This window comes from Prionailurus bengalensis, chromosome A1 (genome assembly GCF_016509475.1).
Source record: "Prionailurus bengalensis isolate Pbe53 chromosome A1, Fcat_Pben_1.1_paternal_pri, whole genome shotgun sequence".
Lineage (NCBI taxonomy): Eukaryota > Metazoa > Chordata > Mammalia > Carnivora > Felidae > Prionailurus > Prionailurus bengalensis.
Genome location: NC_057343.1, coordinates 10,140,498 through 10,161,335, shown reverse-complemented (window position 1 = coordinate 10,161,335; position 20,838 = coordinate 10,140,498).

Genomic DNA, 20,838 nt, shown 5'->3' with positions numbered 1-20,838 from the left:
GATATGGAAACATTGCAGAAGTACAATCCTTTTTTTTTTTTTAAAGGATGGTAGCGTTTAGAGATACAGCTACATGGCTTACGAAGCTTAATTTCCCCAACTGTGAAATGATCATAATCCTAGTACCTAATAGTACCTAACCCCCAGGGTAAAAAGTAAACGTGAGATGGAAAAGTGTATGTCAAGTATTTAGAGCAGTGCAAGACGTAGAGTTGGTGCTCTGCTCATATTAGCTATTGTTATTATTGCGTTATTATTGTTATTAAGGCTTGTCCTGCCCCCTCCTATCCTACATGAGATGGACCAAGGGCCCCCGACCCTCTTGCCCACGGCTGGTTGGGTGAGGTAGAGAAGATGTCCAGCAGCCCATCATTATCCAGTCATGTCCCCTAAAATGAGAAAGTGGGCTAAGGAATCTCTAGGTTCCATTTGGGTTCTAAACATTATTGTTAATCTACTTATTATCCAGCTTAGTAGAATCTATACTCCCCAAACTGCAGCTCGTCTACCAGCCTCTGAGTTCTGGAAGCAGTGACCCTTCAGAATGAGGGTGGGTGTGGGTGGCACAGCATCGCTGAAACTCCCTGTTCATTTCTTCATTCATTCTCTTACCGAGACCAGCATTTGTTGAGCGCATGACCTACACTGGACATTGTGTCAGATCTTGGTGCTATAAAGACAAAAGAGATTACAGACAGGTGAGCCAATGATTTTAACACTGCAATAAATGCCATGTTGTGGGGGAGCACTATAACAACAGAGAGGAAGCACTTAACTCTAGCTGGACGGGTCCGGGTGGGGAGGTGCTTCCCAAAGGAGAAGCCATTGGAGAGAGAAGTATTCGTTCCGGGAAGACCAGAAGGGCAGTGCCTTCCAGGAAGAGCCAGAGCAAGTAGGCCAGTGCAGAGGCCAGAGCGAGCTGGATGCTGGATGTTGTCAGGGAGCTCCAAGCAGTTGAGCAAGGAGATGAAAGATACAAGGGCAAAAAAATTAGTGGGGGTCAGATCCTGAAGGAGCGTGTATGTCACACTAAGGAGATTTCATCCTCAAACAACGGAGAGCCAATGCCAGCAAGATATTTTAGAAAGACCCTTCTCTCTGTAGCAAGAGGAAAGATTAGAAGGGACCGAACGTGTTTGCAGGAGTCCACAGAAAACTGTAGAGGGCCTGAACCACAGCAGTAGCAGGAGTGGAGATGATGGTATATGTCTGAAGTAACAGACTTCCGTGACTTTGTTGTGGGGCAGGTGAAGGATGGCTCCGGGTTTTGGACGAGATACATGGGGAGAGGCTATTAGAAAACCATGGCGAAAGGAAAAAGACGTGCCACTCAAGATCATACTGAATCAAAGCTCCTGTTGAGATAGCCAGGAAGAGAGATCTACCAGACAATCAGAAGTAGAGGTCTGGAGCGCTGGAGACCCACCTGGGACACCCCCCACGGTGGTCACTGCAGTGTGAGTGGAGGCAGGGAAGGCTGTGTGGAGAGTGTCTTGTTCTCACTCAGAAATGTCAGCGTCACTGTTGATCGCGTGCCCAGGGAGCCAAGCACCTAATGGCGATGCTCAAGGTCGGCAATTCAGAGGAGCTAATGCACACACGTTAATAAAAAAGGATCAGGTGTGGGGGACAGATCTTGGGCGATCGGAAGCCTGAAGACTTGAGCACAAGGGAGAGAAGAGCCAGAGGCAAAGCCTGGAGCCAGAGACATTGGTGCATGCCCTTCATGAAGTTTGGGAGGTGGAGGTGGGGGTTCCACTGTTCCCAGAATCCCGGGCAGCCTTCACTTCCCGGGCTGCAGGGTCTCTCCTTTTGGAGAGATGGCTTCCATCCTTATGGCTCCTGGGTCCCAGCATGCCGAGAGCTGTTCTAGTCTCATTTCCCTGGGATGGCCCCACCGTTGGATCAGCTGCCCGGTCCCCGAGTCTGAGACCTTTTTAATTCTTCCTTCTCCTCACTTTCCTGGAAGCAGAACCACCGTTTGAACAGCTGCCCAAACGCGGGAGGGTAGTCATCTTGTGCCCCCTTTCTGGCCATCTGTCCTCTTGACCGACCCACCAAGTCATTCAATCCTGTTATTCTCTATTCCCATCCCCCCCAACCTGGTGGTTTCTGGGTCTCCCTGACTTTTGAAGCTCCCATCCCTGATTCTTCTCGAGCCCAGATCCACTTGTCTGCAGACCCTTTCCTCACGCCACCCTCTGCTCGAAGCTCCCCACTGCCCTACGGAACTGCCCACCTGCCACTCTCTGGTTTTCTGCCCACGGGCAAATTATGTAACTTCTGTGACCTTAATTTTCTTGTCTGTCTTTCTCGGATCAGCTGGTGTCCCAAGGACTTTTTGTGACTCCTCTGCTGCATTTTAAAGATTCCCATCACCTCAGACCTGTTAGGATGTCTTATTATAAAGAGATAAGAGATGACAAATGTGGACAAGGATGAGAAGAAAAGGGACCCTCATGCCCCACCGGTGGGAATATAAACTGACACAACCACTATGGAAAACGGTATGGAGGTTCCTCAAGAAATTAAAAATAAAAATATCATATGATCCAGCAATCCCACTTCTGGATGTTTCTCCAAAAGAAAAAAGAAACAAAAAAGGAAATCCTGTCTTTTGCAATAACACAGATGAACCTGGAGAGCATCATGCTACGTGAAATAAGCCAGACAGAGAAAGACAAATACTGCCTGGTACCAATTAAATGTGGAATCTAAAAAAAAAAAAAAGTCAAACTCGTAGAAATAGAGGAGACAGCAGTGGTTGTCAGGAGATGGAGGTGGGGAAAACAGGGAGAGTTTGGTAAAAGGATACAAACTTTCAGTTATAAGGTCTGAGGATCTAATGTATAACCGTGGTGATGACAGTTGATGACATTGTATTGTATAATTGAAATTTGTTGAGAGAGTAGAATCTAAATGTTCTCACTTAAAGAAAGGTGGGGGGGGTGGGGGGAAGAAAAGAATCTCCTGATGGGTTTCCCCACCAACTCACATAAACCCTCTGGCTTACAGGTCTCCTCCCCAGCCGTGGGATGCACAGGGCTCGACTCCTCAAAGACCTTCTGCTCATGTGGTTGTCACCTGAGGCACCTCTTCAGTGTCGCAGGTGTATAAACTGAGGTAGAACAAATCCAGGCATGCTGCTGTCCAGTGGTGGGGGTGGGATACAGCCTAGGTCTCTCTGTCAGCTTGTTCTTCTTCGATTCTGACCAAGATTAGGGCCAGTGATGGGGGACAAGTCATGTCATAACATCACAAAACACCACCTAATTCTAAATGTTTTCATGATTTTTGTGAATATCAGTGGCTCTCTCACCGGGAACATCCCCTAATTGGGAACACCCAATACGCGTGCTGAAGCCCTGATCCCCAGTGTGCTAGTACTTGGAGACTGGACCCTTGGGAGGTAACAAGGTCATGAGGGTGGAACCTCGGTGAGTGGATTCGTGCTCTTATAAAAAGAAACACAAGAGGGATGATCGGTTTTTCCGTGATGTGAGTACCCGGGAAGTTGACTGTTTATAAACCGGGAAGAGATGCCTCAGCAAGAATCCCACGGTGCCCACCATGCCAGCACCCTGATGCTTGGGCTTCCAGCTTCCAGAAGCACGAGAAATCCGTATCTGCTGTTTAAGCCACCCGGTCTGTGGTATTCTGTTGTGGCTGCCCGAGCTAACTCAGACCCCTTTGGCAGTGAATTTCGGTTTGTATTGACATTTTAAAAATTATTTTGAGAAGGGGAGAGAGAGCATGAGTGGGGGAGAAGGGCAGAAGGAGAGAGAGACTCTTAAGCAGGCTCCACGCTTAGCATGGAGCCTGGCGTGGGGCTCGATCCCTGGGATCGACCCTGGGATCACGACTTGAGCAGAAATCAAGAGTTAGACGCTCAACAGACTGAGCCACCCAGGCACCCCTGTGCCGACATGTTTGAATGGAACCATCATGGACCATTCCTGTGTGTCCTCCCTTCCTGCAGCCCTTTTAGTGGGGCCTGCCTGCCTCTCACCACATTCCCACTATTTGCCTGTGCTCGACCACCTTCTCCTTTCCCTTCGTGACTTTTTGTTTCTGGCTCTTGTCTTCCCAGCCAACGTAGGTCAGCTCCCAACATCTGATCAGGCCCTCTTTTGGAGAAGACCCACGGGGCCCGCTTTTCCAGTTGACTAACCAGCCTGCTCCCTCACCTCTGACCTGAGTACCGCCCTTCGCTGTTCTGACCTTTAGCGGCCATGGCAGAGCTTCTCGTCACCTGCTCTACCCCACACAGCTCTTTCCACGCTGCCCACTCCATCCCCCAACCTGCTTAAACACAGACACAGAAGAGGTACTGAAGAAGTCCTGTGCAAACAGGAGCTTTAAAAAAGCTGAGCAGTTCAATCAAGAACTAATCCAAACCATCACAGGGGTGCATTTGTGCGGCGGCCAGATCAGAGCCAACACTAACATCCTTGGCTCCCTTGGATTCTGTCTGCAGAATGTGCTTACCAGGCTGGGAGACATGGGCCCGTCTCAGATCACGAGCTGGCATGCCCTGGTTGCCCATGGCAACCCAGCTGCGCTGGAGCGTTAGCATTTGTAAATGTGTGTGGGCTTAAAATTATATTATTGATTCTGTCTGGAAGATGATAGTCTGATTTGTATATAGCTCTGAATAAATTACTCATTATCCTTTACAGCCATCAGAATATGAGTCTCTCTCTTTCTCCTTTAAAAAAAAATTAGAGAGACAGCAAATCGTGTCAGCAGATGTGAAATGAAATGTTTCCCATAACAACCGTACCAGAGGAACCAACATCCAGGGCACCAGCCTGGGAAGTTGTCTGGGCATTCCTGAATAGATAACTAACGGAATGGCTTTGGGAGGGATGGATATTATATTGGATAGCCTACTACAAAGGGACCGTAAGGTGTAGCTTGAATTACAGTGACAAGCAGATGGGAACAGAGGAAATTCAGCCCTACCCGGGCTTGATTAGTTCAAGCTGAACCCGCGATTTCTCTTCCGTTTTCTTTGATGTGTAGTATACACTCAGGCAGATTGAAACCTTGTTCTGATTCATCACCCCTCCCCCACATCCATGCTGTCTGCCCTGTAACCCAGTAGATCTTTCCGCAAAAGGCGTCCCCGTACCGCTCTGGGTCTTGTAGCTTGCTTTGCCTCGTTGGCCAAAGTGGCAGTGTGCCAGTTCTGAGCCCACGACTTAAGAGGCTTCAAATGTTTCCATTTTCCCTGTCGTGCCTTTGTTGCCATCGCCGTGCAAAGAACTTCCTTTGAGAACTGCTGCCCCTTCAGTTGGGACCCGGGATAAATACAAGCGGAACGGAGTCATCCCTGTCACACCCAGCTAGAGTGACGGCCTCAAGAACTATCCGAGCAATGCCCAACCTAGATGAGCCACTGCAGCCAAGCGGAAGATGCGTGGGAAGTAATGCTCGCCAAGATGTCACAAGTGCTTGTTATGCAGCAGTAGCTGACTGGTGTAATTCTCCATCTTTCCAACATCACGGTGTATCAGCATCATTAATGACGGCAAAGACAAGAATAACATCCCTCAGCTGAACAGTTCATTAGTCACTGACCCAAGGCTTCTTGAGAGAAAATGCAGGTTTCATCACAATTTCACTTCCCATTGGGCCCTCATTGTGCATTCACTATCAAACATGGTTTTGCTACCAGGAGCACGATGGAGGCCAATGCTTCTGCGAGAAATCCGAGTAAATTAGAAGATTCCACGGCCACCACTCCTTTAGCGTTCATGCAAGTCCTGTCGAAAACATTGGTGGGGGGCACCTGGCTGGCTCCGTCGGTTAAGGGTCCAGCTCTTGATTTCAGCTCAGGTCACGACCTCACCGTTCATGAGTCTGAGCCCCGCATCTCTGCTTGGGATTCTCTGTCGCCCTCTCTCTCTGTCCCTTCCCTGCTTGCTCTCTACCTCTCTTTCTCAAAATAAATAAATAAACATAAACAAAGAAAAAGATTGGTGGCATTCTGTTTGAATTGGGGAGGAAGACGCCATTACACCTGTCAGAAGGCACTGTGAAGGTTTCTTTCAATTTACCCCAGAATGAACATCTTTTATCAGAATGCCACCCATTATTACCCTCAAGCCCTTTCTAACCTTCACATTTCCATTCTCCAATCAAGGTATGTGCTGCATTAGCACATCCAATCAATTTGCAGCAAATGTTTGTTGAGCGCCCACTGTGGGCTGAACCCTTGGGCCCGTGCTAGCTGCCATGTTGAACAGAAGAAAAGTAGTTGTGATGGGTAGTCAGGGAAGGTGAGTGTCAAGACTGACTCCCAGGCATCTGTTCTGAAACACTGGGTAGAGGGAGGTGCTGTTTTCTAGGATGCGAAGGCCTGCGGAGGGGCTGGTTGGGGGAAAATTAAAAGTTCAGTTTGGGACGTACATGTCTGAGATGCTTCTGAGGCACAGAAGTAGAGCTGTTGAGTGGGGAGTTGGATGCCAAATGTGGAACTCAGAGGAGAGGTATGGGCTGACGATAGCAGTCTGGAAGGTTGCCAGCGTGTAAATGGCAATTCAAGCCACAGGACTGGATAGGATTTTCTAAGCAGAGAGGACACACAGAGAAGGGAAGAGGGCCCAGCTGAGCCCTGAGGAATCCCGATATTTCAAGGACAGGCAGAGGAAGAGAAGTAAGGAAAAGGACTACAGATGAGCAGCTAAAAAGATGGGAAGAAATCCAGAGAGTGCCCATGCATTTCGCCCCAGCAGCCCTCTGTCCCCACCCTTTCTCTAATGACAGAACTCTGCCTTTGCGGTGGGTGTCCAGGGGGCGTGCCCTTCATGAAAGGCAGGGCTCCTCCCTCGTCTCAGTGGGGGAGGAGGGGGGAATCCTGAGATGCTAGATGACAAAGGTAACCGCCTTTGTCCTTGCTGGTTTGGGCTTAGTCACAGGCACGTGACACAACTTGGCCAATCAGATGTGCGTGTAAGTGCACTGGGTGGCTTTTGGGAAAGGTCTCATGCGTGTAGAAAGTGAAGAGGGGTGTCTGAGTGGCTCAGTGGGTGAAGCATCCCACACTTGAGTTTGGCTCAGGTCACGATCTCACCGTTGGCGACTTCAACGGTGACTTCGAGCCCCACGTCAGGCTCTTGGCTGACAGCGTGGAGCCCGCTTGGGATTCTGTCTCCCCCTCTGCCTCTTCCCCACTCATGCGCTGGCTCTCTCTCTCTCTCTCTCTCACTCAAAATAAATTTTAAAAAAGAAGAAGAAATTTAAAAAGTGAAGGGGGACACCGAGGTTTTCCTTTGCCTCAGACGTGGGGACTCTGGTTGGAGATGCCATAACCACACGCAACCCAGATAAATGTGAGGCCCAAAGCCCGAACAAGGAGGTTGGAAAGGATATTTTGTGTTAAATGACGCTTTTGAGTTGTTGATTTAACCAGCTTCGGAGCACTCCCTACCAGCAAATGGACGTTGTAAGGTAACGACCTTTCTAAATGTCTAGGCAATGTGGGTCTCCTACGAGCTATGACACTAAGCCTCCTAGATGGTACCTGTGGCAGCAAATTTTAAGTGTATTGTTTGTCGATATAAATACTAACTTAATACTATGTTCACGGTTGTTTCTGTCACATCTTCTGCCGAGCTAAAGGCACATTGTGTCTTAGCCACCTTAGAAAATATGGATCACCTTTTTAAATGTTTATTTTTTTATTATGAGAGAGAGATAGAGGCAGAGAGAGGGGGAGAGAGGAAATCCCAAGCAGGCTCCACAACTGTCAGCACAAAACCCAACGCAGGGCTTGATCTCACAAACCTCGAGATCATGACCCGGGAGGAAAGCAAGAGTCAGTTGCTTAACTGGCTGAGCCACCCACGCGCCCGAAATGGGTCACTTTTAATTATGATACTTCATCAACACTTGGCCAGGAGGAAGGATGGGTTGAAAGACTGAGCTGGAAATACTCTAGGGTTTCTTTTCCTGCTAACGTGACTGGGCAGTGTGAGAAAAGAACAGATACTTAATGACCAGGACAACAAGAAAATTAGATAGAAACAAGTATAAATAAAGTACCCCGAAGTCAAAATATTTGATGACACTTAGTACTTTAATTAACCAGATTTTAAGATAACGGCTGTAGAGTCTGTTATCTTCAAATGGTTTGGGATGTCCTTAAAGCTCTTTGAATAGTGTTCTTTTTATTCAATTAATGCTTCTGAAAGAGCTTTAATTTTGCATTAATCAAAAGCCCTCTCGTGATGTTATCGGGATTTACACCAATTCAAGGGGTTTTTTTTTGTTGTTGTTTTTTAAGTGCAATCAAATTATCAAGGCAGAGGCTCTGATTACGGAGACAAAATTCCATAGCAACAGCCAGTTAAGGACACTGAGCACAATCCACTGTAATGCACTGACGTTCGTGCCGGTCCATGTGGGGTATGGTCAAGCTCCACAGTGAATGTGACAAATTTCTCTTTACCTTCCTCCTGAGGAGCAAAACCTGCTTCCTTGACAACGTAAACAGTCACCTCGTAATACTCACTGTTACAGCAAACAGCTGTCTGTACCCAAGCAGAATTCTAGAAAATTCTATGAGACTTAAAAAAAAAAAAAAAAGGCAAGGAATGAAGATAACTTTTCTTACCTGTTAACGTGAGATGTTTCTCACCTTCCCAGAGCAGAGTCTGCTCTTCTTCCTCTCTGGTTCATGGTCTCAGACGGCAAAACCTGTCAGGTGCTGCTTTACTGATAAGAACTGTGTCCACTAGGTCCCCTAGGCCAATTACTGATGATCAGAGAGATGCCAGCAGAAGAAAATCTTGCTGCTTTCTGGCTGGGAGCAACCAGTGCTGATGAGCTCTGCCCAGAGTGGCTGCTTGCCTCTCGCTGCCAAGGTCTGTAACTGGAGTACCAGGGTAGGTACCTCCTCTCTCTGCTCCCCGCCCCCCGACTCATGTACCTTAAGGGACATTAATCCCATCACTGGAGAAGGTAACTGATGCTAATGTGAAGTTGGTGGTGAGGTGGGGAGGAGATGCCAGGGAGGGACCAAAGAGGAAAAATAACTCTGGTCTTAAAAGTGCTGTCTTGGGGCATCTGGGTGGCTCAGTCAGTTGAGCCACTCTTGATTTCAGCTCAGGTCATGAGCCCAGGGTTATGGGATCGAGCCCTGCGTCAGGCTCCACGCTGAGTATGGAGCCTGCTTAAGATTCTCTCTCTCTCTTTGTCTCCTTCTGCCCCTCTCCTTCTCTCTCTCTCTCTCTCTCTGTCTCAAAATAAAAATTAAAAAATGAAAGTATTCTTTCGTCACTTTGCCCTGCCAGGGCACAATTCATAATAATTACATTTGAATGCCACTCACTGTCCAAAGCTGAACCCTTGATTACCCAACGCCACTCTCCCATCTTCCCGGACTCAGACAGCAACTCCATTTTTCCAGTTGCTTGTGGAAAAATCCTTGAGGTCATCTCATCCTCTTTCCCTCGCGAACGCACGTTCAGTCCACCGACAAATTCTATAGGTTCTACCTTTGAAATCCCTTCAGAGTCCAACCATTCCTTGCTTTCTCCACCAACACCTCCTCTTGGTCCAAGCGACCCACATCCCTTGCCTGGCCATTGCCACGAGCCTCCGGTCGGTCTCCCTGTTTTCATTTCTGCCTCCCTGCTCTATATTCTGTGTAGAGAGCCATCGTTTAAAAACAGAAGTTGGATAATGTCAATCCTCTGCTCAAAACCCCGCCATGACTCTCATCTCGTTCGAGCGAAATGCAATGCAAAATCCGTAGCGTCAGAGGCTCCTGTGATCTGCCTGCCTTTCTATCTTCCTGACCTTATCTCCTCCTACTATTCTCTGCTGGGTTATCTAGGACCACACTGACCTCTTAGTACGTGCAGGCCTTCTGCCCCTGTTCCCCTACCTGGAAGGCCCTGCCTCTAGATATCCGCGAGATTCTGCCTTCTTCCGTGGCTTCTGTCGGCTCGGAAAGAGCTCAAGGCCACCTTAGAGAGGCCTTCCTGACCACCCCACCTAAAATAGCAACCCCTCATGTCTCTCTGTGGTTAGTCTGCTGTATTTTCCTTCACACTCCTGAATTCGACACTGGTGTATTACGTGTGAAATACATATTTGTATTATATGTACGTTTCCTTCACCCTACTGGAACTGTCATTGTATCATGCATTTATTAGTTTGTTATCAATTTTCTACCTTCAAGAACATAAGCTCCATGGATATGAATTGATCTCTTTTCCAGCTGAATCCCCAGAGGCTAGAACTATGTCTGGAATAGGAGAAGCGAGAATGAATGGCACTTCTCAGTTTGCCCGTCGGTCCCAAAACTTCATCTGCTTATTCTCTGGGTCAACCCCCGGAAGTGTGGCGATCCTCATTTACACGTGAAGAAAGCAGCCCAGCTCGGATGGGACCCATCTGAGATTTCTGCTTTGAGATGTGCCAGCTTGGCTCTCTGTCCTCAAGGGTGGGGTCCCCTGAACTTCACTACAGCTGCGTCCCCTTTCGTCTCTCCTGATGTTTTACACAAAGTGTGGAAATGCTCTGACTTTAGGCACTACCTGTGAGATATCCTCTGGTAGCACTCTGATATGCATTCCTCGAGATAAAGCATACTATTGTGGACATCGGTGTAATCTTTTTTTTAATTTTACATTAATGTGAAGTTGTGTAATTTTATAGAAATGACATCGTATCACTTTTTTTCACTTAGCAAGATGTCTAGACTGGGTTTCTTTGTCAATAAGTAGAGATGTAGGGGGGCCTGGGTGGCTCAGTCAGTGAAGCATCTGACTTTGGCAAGGGTCATGATCTCATGATTTGTGGGTTCAAGCCCCGCATCAGGCTCTGTGCTGACAGCTCAGAGCCTGGAGTCTGCTTTGGATTCTGTGTCTCCCTCTCTCTCTATTCCTCCCCTGCTTGTGCTCTGTGTCTCTCTCTCTCTCAAAAATAAGCAAACATTAAAAAAAATAGAGACCTAACTGTGTGCATGGTGTTACATTCTGAATTTACTTAACATTCCCCTTTTCTAAAAAAAAAAAAAAATTAATGTTTATTTTTTAAGAGAGAGAGAGAGAGAGACAGAGCGCAAATGGGGGAGGGACAGAGAGAGGGTGACACAGAATGTGAAGCAGGCTCCAGGCTCTGAACTGTCAGCACAGAGCCCTATGCGCGGCTTGAACTCACAAACCATGAGATCATGACCTGAGCCGAAGATGGACGCCCAGCTGACTGAACCTCCCAGGTGCCTCTTAACATTCCCCTATTAATGGACATAATGGTCATTGACACTTTTCTCCAATTTCATAGATCTTTGATTTAAAAAATAAACTGCGTATGTAACGTCTCCCATTTATCCAAAGATCTTATTGTGGTAAATTCGTGAAAGGGACTTTGAAACATGTTGCCAAACTGAGATCAGACTGGATTAGGGTGGGCCCTTGTCTGATGTGATCAATGTCCTTATGAGAAGAGGGAAATTTGGACAGAGACACAGAGGTGAGATGGTCTTGTGAAGACACAAAGACACAGAAAGAATGCCATGTGACATTGGAGGCAGAGGTTGAATTGATGCTTTTACAAATCAGGAGATACCTAGGTTTACCAGAAGCTGGAAGAATCATAGGATTCTCCCCTAGAGGCTTTGGAGGGAGCATGACCCTGCCAGTTTCCCCCTTGATTTCCAATTTCTCGCCTCCCAAACAGTGAGACAATAATTTTTGTTGTTTTCAGGCCGCCCAGTTCCTGGTCACTTGTTACAAAGTAATACACACCATAACCATGCATGAGGACATCCTTTCCCACCATTGCCAACGCTGTTTGGTTCATCTTTGCCAACATGGCAAGCCTTTGCCCATTTTTCCATCAAGGTGTTTGTTAATTTCTGGTTGATTTATAAAAACAACCTGAGGGGCGCCTGGGTGGCGCAGTCGGTTAAGCGTCTGACTTCAGCCAGGTCACGATCTCACGGTCCGTGAGTTCGAGCCCTGCGTCAGGCTCTGGGCTGATGGCTCGGAGCCCGGAGCCTGTTTCCGATGCTGTGTCTCCCTCTCTCTCTGCCCCTCCCCCGTTCATGCCCTGTCTCTCTCTGTCCCAAAAATAAATAAACGTTGAAAAAAAAAAAACGATCTGAATATACTATTGCTACTCTGTTATAGGTGATGTGAATACTTTTTCAGTTGTCTCTCATTTTCTTATGGTCAAGGTTGTTTTGGAGTTGGGGAGGTGGACAGATTTTATAGTCTCTTTATTTAAGAATCTGTGTTTTTTACCCTCACTAGGAAAACAAAAAAATTCTGGTTCCTGGAAGATTTCATGTTTTAAACATTTTACATTTGTTTATTTAATCCATTCTGCCATTTATTAAGGGAATGATGTATAGATACGTCTTTTTGCCCCCATGGTTGGCTTTCAGTGGCATTTATTTGATAAGCCATTCCCTTCCTACAGTTTTGTACTGGCATCTTGATTAAATGCCACATTCCCATATATGTTTCAGTCTTTTCCTCGCCTACTTTTTTTTCGTTAATCTGTTCATTTTCCCTCCACCTATGACAGAGTGTAGTATGGTAACTTTATGACACATTTTAATATTTATAAGGGAAATTTTCTCCTAATTATTTTCTCCAATTATCTTCTGGATTAAAAATTTCCTGGTTATTCTTGACATTTCTTCTTTCCACGCGAGCTTTGGAATTTTTTGTCAAGTTATATACACTCATGAAGCTACAGTTAAAAATTCTATTGGTATTAAATTTATAAGTCGATTTAAGAAAAAGTGGCATTTGTGCAATATTGAATCTTCTGTATGAAATTTCACCCCCTCTTTATTTCCTCAAGACTTACTTCATGTTCCTTAGAGAATTTTATGAGTTTTCTTCATATGGGTCCTGTACGTTTCTGATTAAATGTTACCCAAAGTATTTTATAATTACTATAAAAACAAGAAACATTAAACTAATAAAATAAAACTTAAAAACTAGTAAAATTAGTTAATAACTGACTACTGATTAATTATATCCATCAATTGCTTAAAAACAGTCAACACGATTTTTTTTACTTTTTTTTACATTTATTTATTTTTGAGAGACAGAGGCAGAGCACAACTGGGGGCGGGGAGCAGAGAGAGAAGGAGACACAGAATCTGAAGTAGGCTCCAGGCTCCCAGCTGTCAGAAGAGTCTGATGCGGGGCTCGAACCCACAGGCCGCGAGATCATGACCTGAGTCAAAGTCGGACGCCCAATTGACTGACCCACCCAGGCACCCCTAGTCCACACGATTTTAAAAAATACTGTATGATTTTTTAGTGAGATATCCTTAACATGCCAAAAAAGTCTCATTTTTTTAGTTTGATTGAGATATAATCGATATATAACATTGTATAAATTTAAGGCACACAATCCAATGACTTGATACATGTTGGTATTGTGAAATGATCACCACAATAAGTTTAATTAACATCCATCACTTTATATAGTGACACATTTTTTTCTTGTGATGAGAACGTTTAAGATCTATTGTCTTAGCAGCTTTCAAACATACAATATAGCAAATCATCGTCTTCATGCTGTATATTGCATCCTCGGGACTTACTTATAAGTGGAAGTTAGAAACTGTTAAAAGACAGAAAACTTCAACTAAAAACCCTATTTCTGGGGCGCCTGGGTGGCGCAGTCAGTTGGGCGTCTGACTTCAGCCAGGTCACGATCTCGCGGTCCGTGAGTTCGAGCCCCGCATCAGGCTCTGGGCTGATGGCTTGGAGCCTGTTTCCGATTCTGTGTCTCCCTCTCTCTCTGCCCCTCCCCCGTTCATGCTCTGTTTCTCTCTGTCCCAAAAATAAATAAAAAACATTGAAAAAAAATAAAAAAAAAACCACCATATTTCTGACTTTCAGCTTCCGCTCAGGGCTCTGGAGAGGAGGAAAAGGTATAATTCCCACCCTGATAAGAACAACCACCACAGAAACCCGGACAAACTGCAAGTTTGCAACTTTTTTTGTGCCTATCACAGAGTTGAGGTCACAGGGCAAACCAACTAGCCCCAAATCTAAGGAGACACGGGCACCTGCGGGGCGAGATGGGAACTGATATTTGCTTAACCTAGGACAGAAGCAGCTGGACGCCAGAAAGAATTCTGCAAGAACAGTTGGTGATTTGATAGAAACTAAATACGGGCTGGCAGTAGAGTGTGGAGCCTGGTGAGGCCGCGGGACTTGGGGAATCTCCCACCCCCTTGCAGACTTCTCCATGGACCCCACCAGGAGTTCATGGGAGGGACTTGTGACTCTCCAGGGAAAATATGGTTCAGGCTTTAGGGAGAGTAGCTACCACAGGAGGAGCAGGAAGCCCTACCCCGACCCCTTTCCCTATCTCTCCTATGGAATAAACGCTTTATTCTATAAGGGGGGGAGAAAATAATACTGCCTCTAGGGCCTAGGGGAAAACCCACTGGTGCTGAGGGAAGGGAAATGAAAGTATCCTCTATTCATGGGAAAGGGACAGGCACAGGACTGGGCTCAGAACTATAGCTAGAGGGGAGGCAGGAGTCCTGAGAAGGCCACATCCCAAGACCCGGGAACCTAGTATCAGCCTAAGAATAAGGCTTAGCCAGTGCACCAGAGAACATCCCCACCACGACGCTAACAAGCTGAGTGACAAGTAACAGTAGAATACTGCCAGCAGAGCTACAAGTGTGGAAATACACCCATACTGAGGTGCATCGTGCAGGAGACACCTAACGCTGGGGAAGGAGCAGGAATTGAAAGTCTCTGGAAAGCCAGCTGCTATGGTACAAGGTACTGTTCCACTACAAGGTATTGTAAGAGGAATCTGAAAGCTGTGGTGCACCCAGGGTAACCATAGCAACAACAAACCTGACGGAAAGAACGCTAACTCCCACACCAAAGGTCTACTAGAAGACAAAGCATAACAGTACCCAGTCATGAGAACCGTTCACTCCAGATTCTACTGTCGTACGCAAGACGTTCCGCTTCCAGCAAAAAGTTATGAGGCACATGTAAGGACAATTTAAAAAAATCAGTACACTGTCAAGAGACAAAGCAATCAACAGAAAAAGACTCAGCTATGGCACCGATGTTGGAACTATGTAATGGGAAGTTTTAAACAACTACCATGAATATATTAAAGTCTAATGGAAATGTAGACAGTATGCAATACCAAATAGGTAAGGTCAGCACAGAGATGCAAACCACAAGAAAGAATCAAATGGAAATGCTAGAAATGAAGAATGTAGAAATCGAGATGAAGAGCCCCCTTTGATGGGCTGATTAGTAGACGTGACACAATCAAGAAAAGAATCAGTGAACTTGATGACTGGCCAATAGACATTAGCGAAACTGAAACACAAAGAGAAAATAGAGCAGAAAAAAAAAAAAAGAACAAAACAGAATATTTCCGAGCTGAGTGACAATGCCAAGTAATATATGTGTGCTTAGCATCATAGAAGCAGAAGACAAGAGAACAGGGCAGAAGAACTCTTTGAAGGAATAATGGCTAAGAATTTCCCCAAATCAATGACAGAAACCAAACCATAGATTTAAGAAGCTCAGAGAACATTAAGCAGGGTAAATACCAAAGCCAAACAAAAAGACAAACAAAAACCTTAATATTATAGTCAAACTCCTTGGGGGAAAAAAAAAGAAAGAAAGAAAATTTTGAAGGCAGTCACCGAAGAAAGACATATTACAGAGGAATAAAGATAAGAATTAGGGTGCCCCTTGTTAGAAATGACACAAGCAATAAGGCAAAGGAAGAACACCATTAAAGTGTTGAAAGAAAAGAAATCTGTCAAGCAAAAATTCTATAGCTCAAAAAATATCTTCCAAAACTGAAAGCGAAATAGAGACATTCTCAAACAGAAACTGAGAAAATTTTGTAGGTTTTGTTGTACCGAGGGTAATCCTAGCAACAAGTCACCTCAAACTCAGCCCAGCTCCTGATAAGATTAACCTTAATCCTCACGCAAAAGTCTACCAGAAGGAAAAGCTTTGGGAATGTTAAAGAATATGGCATCAGACAGAAACTCAGACCTACACAAAGAAATGGAGAGTGCTAGAGATACAACAAAGATAATATCAAATTTGATTTTTCTAAAAGAAAGCTATCTAAAAAAGAATAGTAGTCTGTTGCATATTTATAACATAGGTGAAAATAAAATGTATGATAACAATAGCATAAAGGAAAGAAGGAGGAATTAGGCATATAAAATTATGAGGTCTTTAAACTCATAGGAGGCAGTAAAATATTTAATAGTGGATACATACTACTTCAAGATGTATATTGGAGAAACTAAGGCAAGCACTAGAAAATATTTGGAAAACAGCATACATAATAATAGTGGAGACAAAGATGGAATAATAAAAATAATCTGGATCAATCCAACTGATTCAAAAAATATGCTGATATCAATCCACGAGAAGATAGAAAAAGAGGGAAAAAAGAAGATATGAAATAAAATGGAAAACAGATATCAAAATGAAACATTTTAATCCAATCGTACCGATAATCACATTAAAGGTGAATGGCATGAGCTCACTAATTGAGAGAGAGATTATCAGATTGAAAATAAAAGCAAGTCTAATTATTTGCTATCTACCAGACACCTGCTTTATTTTTTTTAATTTTCATTTTTAAAAGTTTTTTAAAGATTTATGTATTTATTTATTTATTTTATTTACTCTGTTATTTTGAAAGAGAGGGAGAGCAAGCAGGAGAGGGTGGGGAAGGAGCAGAGAGAGAGGGGGAGAGAGAGAATTAATTCCAAGGAAGCTTCACACTGTCAGCACAGAGCCCAAGGCGCGGCTCAAATCCACAAACCTTGCTATCATGACCTGAGCCAAAATCAAGAGTCAGCTGCTCAACCCACTGAGCCATCCGGGCACCCCCATTTTTTAAGTTTTTATTTAAATTCTGGTCGGTTAACATACAGTGTACAATATAGCGATTCAACACTTCCATAGGATACCCCGTGCTCAACACAACAAATGCACTCCTTAATCCCCATCACCTATTGAAGCCATCCCCCTGCTCACAAAATACTAATTCAAAGGGATACACACACCCTGATACTTCAACATTATCTGCAATAGCCAAATTATGGAAACAGCACAAATGCCCATTGACTGATGAATAGAAAAAGATGTCGTATATACACACACAAGGAAGCCCACTTCAAATGGAGACAAGGGGCACCTGGGTGGCTCAGTTGGTTGAATGCCTGACTCTTAATTTCAGCTCAGGTCATGATCTCGTGGTTCGTGAGATCGAGTCCCGCATCAAAATCTCTCTAGGCCATTCTGTTGTGCAGCCAAGGTTGAGAAGCACCGCTCTGTCCTATACTTGCTGTACAGAGAGGTTCTTAGCACATAATGCAAATTCCACTACATATGCACCATGGTGATTCTTCTCTTTTCCTCTTATTTTTTTTAAAATAAATTACTGCAGTCTTTAATTTAAAGTGATGTTACTTTTCGACTCTTCCGTTCGTGAAAGCATTTTTTAAACAAAACAGAACAAATTTAAACATATTTATATCACAGTTTCCCCAAGAGGTTAAAAACAAAGAACAGATGTTTCTGGAAAGTATAAAAATCTGCTATGTATGTATTTTTTTTTTTTGATTGGGTGTGTGTGCGGGGGTGAGTGTTGCAAGAGAGTGGAAAGGGAATCAAAAAAAAAAAAAAACCATCAGGGGATTCCACAAAAGAAACAAGTTCAGAATCATTATCTGTGTTGAAATGCAACTCTCTTTGAAATACGGTAATAGAGATACTAGGACCACATAATTAATTCACGTCGGATGCATTGACTGATCTGGTCTTGACAATATGCTCTGAGAAGGAACCATAGCAAAGCAATCATTCACATCCTTCGGCATGTTAAAATAACCAGTGGCTACTGGCCTCAGGAGAACCTTTGAAGTTTTCAATGTTTCGAATGCCTTCACCATTTGGCAGGCTTTAAAATACAAAGGAAACACAACCGCCCTCTCCTATGTTAAAAGACAACCACTTTTTAAACACTACCCAGTTTTTAGTGGTGTTCAGACTTAATATTTTTAAGAGGGAGAACTGATTGTACCAAGCCTTTCATTTCGTTTTGAGGTTTCCCCGAAATGTCTCATCTAAATAAATACTGTGCATGAATCATTTAGCTATGGTTCCATTAATCTCAGTGGCATGCAACGAAAACCATTTATTTTTCACTCACAATTTGTGGGTCAGTCGGGCAGGTCAGCTGGGTGTATGAGTCTATTTGGGCTGCTGTAACAAAATACTGCAGACTAAGTAGATGTTCAATAAATATCGACTGAAGTGGCTACTCGTTGTTTCGTATTTGTCACAGGATCCCAGTGGTGTGTGGACCATGCTTTGGAGTGAGTGTTGTAAGGACAGTCAGGAAGCCCCCCACGACACACACTAAACTAAGAGTGAATCCATGTGAAATTACTGGCTGGCCACAGCGAAATTCCTAGAACTCCAAGAAAGACATCAACAGCAGCTTGATGTTCGAGTGCTGGCCCAAGTGGGGCCAACACCAGTTTATAGGTAGAAAATTATCCATCTTAAAGAGACACCATTGGAAAAAAAAAAAAAAAGAGAGAGAGAGAGAGATCCATAAAACACCGTGTGGTCAAGCTGCCTCCCCTCGCAAATCTTGCTAGTAATTGTTATTCAGGGCAGGGAGCAGAGGAGAGAATGCCCCCACACAACTTCCGGGGAAGTAGAGAGAGTGAGGCTGAGAAGCCCTATCTTTAAGGAGCTTCCGATGCACTCCAATACTTCACAACAACCAAACTGCACTTTACTGAGCGGGGCCCGGGCCTTGTGTGAAGTCACAAATTCGTCAGAAATTCAGAGTAGGTACAGATCTTTATTCCCCTCGAATCTTTGTGCCATGGTAGAGCAGTAGACACCGAGCCATGGGAGAAACCCAGAGCAAGGATCTCCGATTCAAGGTTCTCTGATGGGCCCCAATGGGCAGATGTGGGAATACACCTTCCAGAAGCACTACACCTGTCCCCTTGTCGCTTGTGGTTCCGAGACAACCTGTCCAAGCCTGATGACCATACAAAACCTGGAGGGGTTTGCAACACTCTTCCCAGTCTGCGCAGTTGAGAAAGAGTTGTTCATCCCCTTCTCGGAGGAGCCAGAGGGAGCATGGGACTCTCCCCTGCCCTTCAGTAACAAGGGCCCTTCTATTAGCCAAGCCCTTCACTTCTCAGCCGGTAAACAAATACTGACCAGCCTTCCCCTAAGGCTCATTTTTCTTGGCTCAGAGGCCCCAGGGGACTGACCTAGCCTGAGGGCAGACAACCTATGATATCTTTTATGAGTACTCTATACATTGAGGGAAAAGACCAGACCCAAAAATTAGAAAAGGTGGCTCCAATTAAGTCAGAGTCAATGAAGAAGGTAAGGATAAGTTTAACAAAAGAGAAGTAAACTCTCAAGGAGATTCAATCATAGAGTGAAAAAAAAGGCTTTCTAAAACTAAAGCTAAAATAAAATTTGATGCCTGGATTTAAATTTTTTTTTTTTAACATTTATTTATTTTTGAGACAGAGAGACAGAGCATGAACGGGGGAGGGTCAGAGAGAGGGAGACACAGAATCCGAAACAGGCTCCAGGCTCCGAGCTGTCAGCACAGAGCCCGACGCGGGGCTCGAACTCACGGACCATGAGATCATGACCTGAGCCGAAGTCAGCCGCTTAACCGACTAAGCCACCCAGGCGCCCCTAATGCCTGGATTTTAAAATGTGGCAAACAGAAGGGTCATTGCTAAGAACCAAACTGATGTTTTGAGTGAGCAAAAGGAAGAAACATACAACAGAAGTTAAAACCATTTTTAAAAATGACAACTATAAACAAAAAGGCGAAAGACTAAAAGGACAGATCCAGGAGGACTCTGCTGCAAATATTATTATATTCAGAAGGAGAAAAGGTAGCATAGAGAGTTCCATAGAGAAAGGCCATAATAACAAAAGGTGAAATAAAAGAAATTACCTGAAGTTAAAGAAAAATTCCAAATGAAACTGAACATAACTTCAAAAAGTTACCGAAATAGTCTAAAGATAACGAGAGAATCTTATAAACTTCCAGGAAGCACACACACGTGCACACACACACACACACACTCACAAAACCCAGATCACGTATGGCAGTAATTGAACCAGACCAGTATCTGACTTATAAATTGTACTCTCAACCAAGACAATAGAATACCTGTGGGCAATTGAGAAAATCAAAGTTAGTTCCAAGAATTCTACACCCAGACAAGATACCATTTAATTAAGACAAAAGGTCAAAAGAATGACCTTGTGGGATAAGTAAGGTTCAGGGTGTAACCATCCTGGGAACCCATCTGAGAAAATCCATAGCAACTATTCTAACCAGATAAAAGTCAGAGCACGGATCTCATCATTTAGGAAGACAAAAGAATGGAGGAACCGGTGATAGTTAAATATAAGTGGATGATACTGATGATGTGACTGAAAATTACATGCCTTACATCTTCTTTAAATAGGAAAGGAAATTGCAAGGAAATCCTTAAGAAGCGCTTGAAGCAAAAATTCCAAACTCCCTCAGCAGTGAAGTGTGTGTGAGCGTGTGTGTACATGTGCGTGTGGGGATGGGACAGGAAGTACACTACGAGATGGGGAAATAAAATATCTCCCATCAGTAAGTGGGGAAGGGAGGAGTTGTGAAGGAGAAGGCACCGGAAGCATAGGAATTGTGTAATTTTTTATTTTAATAGAGAACCCCAAATTCAGCAATGGCCATGTATGACTTTTCAAAAACTGCTTTTAATTCAAAAAATAGTGTAATTTA